The sequence below is a fragment of the Acomys russatus genome, chromosome 29 (assembly GCF_903995435.1).
Source record: "Acomys russatus chromosome 29, mAcoRus1.1, whole genome shotgun sequence".
In the NCBI taxonomy this organism is placed as follows: Eukaryota; Metazoa; Chordata; class Mammalia; order Rodentia; family Muridae; genus Acomys; species Acomys russatus.
The window spans coordinates 25,972,967-25,975,193 of record NC_067165.1 but is presented as its reverse complement, the minus strand read 5'-3'; the positions used below and the strand labels follow the sequence as shown (position 1 = coordinate 25,975,193).

At 51.1% G+C, this 2,227-nt stretch overlaps 1 pseudogene; it reads right to left on the bottom strand.

Annotated features, from left to right (window-relative positions):
• Nucleotides 1-281: 281 nt before the first annotated feature.
• Nucleotides 282-604, bottom strand: LOC127211161 (60S ribosomal protein L36-like; annotated as a pseudogene).
• Between the last annotated feature and the right edge of the window lie 1,623 nt (nt 605-2,227).

The following is a 2,227-nucleotide window of genomic DNA, read 5'->3' as shown; positions in this document are numbered from 1 at the left end:
CTCTCCCCATCACTTCCTGGCTCTTTTTCCTCCCTGGGCAGCCAATTAAAAGCCTGGAGGATCACCATCAAGCCTTCCTCGTGGAGGCTGGACTTATCTCCCTCCACATCCCTACAGCCTTTCACTTTTTGTCTAGGCCATCTGGGCTCAACCAGGGGCACAGTTTGAGAACCACCGATGAAGGGGTTCAAGCCTCATGGTCTTAGCTGTGTATTTCAAGGCCATACGCCTACCCTGTCCTTCTGGCTTTATCTTACACTCTTTTTTTTTTTTAACTGTGCACAAACGTTTATTGAGGGAGGGGGCGTCAGTCCTTCTTGGCCGCGGCCTTCCTCATGGCTGCCAGCACCTTGCTAAGCTCCTCTCGCTTCCTCTTGGCCCAGATGTGCGTGCCCACCTGCTTCTTGATGAACTTGAGCACGCGCTTGTCCTTGGACACCTTGAGCAGCTCCATGGCGCGCCGCTAGTAGGGTGCGAAGCCGCACACCTCCCTGATCATGTCCCGCACGAACTTGGTGCGCTGGCTGTGCCTCGGCTTGCTGATGTTCTTTGTCACTTTGTGGCCCTTGTTGAGGCCCACGGCCATGAGGTAGCGCAGGGTCATGACTGTTGCTCTCCGATGGCGGCCGCGACAGGAAGCTATCTTACACTCTTACACTGGACATAGCCAGTGACCCAACTACACCTGACTCCACCTATGCCACCTCTTTCTTGTCTTAGCTTTTATTCAGGTTGATACTGCCTGAAAGAATTTTCCGGGAATTCCGGGTCCAGACACTGTTTTATTGAGTCAACCCTGATGCCTCTGCATTTTCTCTGCGCTAATGTTATGGCCTTTAGGATACTACCTCGTATGCCCACTTCCCCCTCCAGGCAAGAGTGGGGGGCGCCTTTAGTTCATCTCCAGGATGCCAGCACTCAATACGGGGCCTAGCACAGGATAGGCGTCGTAAATATTCCATGAGTTGCAAGTAATTGAATTTCTTCCTGACCTGGCATTGACTGTGGTATCCTATTCGTCTTAGATTTGGGCCAGTCACTCCAAGCCAGGACTTTTCCTCACTTTTCAAAGAGTGTTGAAGTTTGTGGTTGGTCCTGTTTAAAGTAAAAGGGAATAACGTTTACTTCACCTGTCCACCTGTTGCTAACATTGGCCCTCTCCGGTCAGCATAGTTTCTGAGGTTGCCCCCTGCCCAAGGATCAAGGGAATGTGTAATCAATAAGATTGAAGTTCAAATCCCAACACTTTCATGGAAGTGGGTGACCTTAGGCAAACACCTTGTGCTCCAAGATTCTCAGTTTCCGCACCTCAAAACTAGAGATTTCCTAAAAAAGATATTTCAGTGCCCCCCCCAATCCCGCCCACCCCCTGGCTGCCTGATCTCTTTTCTGTTTCAGCATGTATTTCTTTCTTTCTTTCTTTCTTTCTTTCTTTCTTTCTTTTTTCAGCATGTATTTCTATCTTGCCTATCTACCACCTTCCCTCCCTCTATCTCTGTCTCCTGTGACTCTCAATTTAACGCTCTGGTCCTCGCCAGCTCTGCCTTTGCCCCCTGTCTTGTTTCAGCTTGGACTTATGGTTACAAGGGAGGAGCCAAGGAGGCCAGGCACATTCCATTCTTCCCTTTCTAGCCTCAGGGCCACACTTCTCAGTACGTCAGCCTCCTGCCTGTGAGCCGGCTGAGGGAAGGGGCTGGAAACAGGAAGGGCTTACATATGCCTGGACGTGTACTTAAATACGTTCATTCGATGTCTCTGTCGTTAGTTCTGGGAGAGTGAACATAAGAACAAATCAGAACTCAAGACTCCCCCACTTATCACATCAGTGGCTTATCCTTCTCTTAGGGGTCAATCCCCAATGGCTTTCCTTAATCAGCTCTCTGTGTGGTCTGCAGGCCCTGGCGACTTCTCCAGCTGCACCTGCCTTTCCTTTTCACCATTTCATTCCAGCCTCCCTAGGCTTCCTTCTTAGATCCAGTCTCTCTTTGCCCAGGCTAGCTCTTCTGCCTGCGGTGTTCCTTCCAGTTGGTCGGCTTGAGGCTAGCTCGTCATCCTGCAGGTTTCAGATCATGTGGCATCATGCCACTTCCACAGCAAAGGCCCCTTGGGCCATCTTCTCTAAAGCAGGTCACTGCTCCTCCTTCCTGTCCCCCCCCCCCCCCCCCCGCCGTGCTCCGTTTGTGTTCCTTGTTGCAGAGTTCATTGCCATGAGGATGCATGTCTCAGG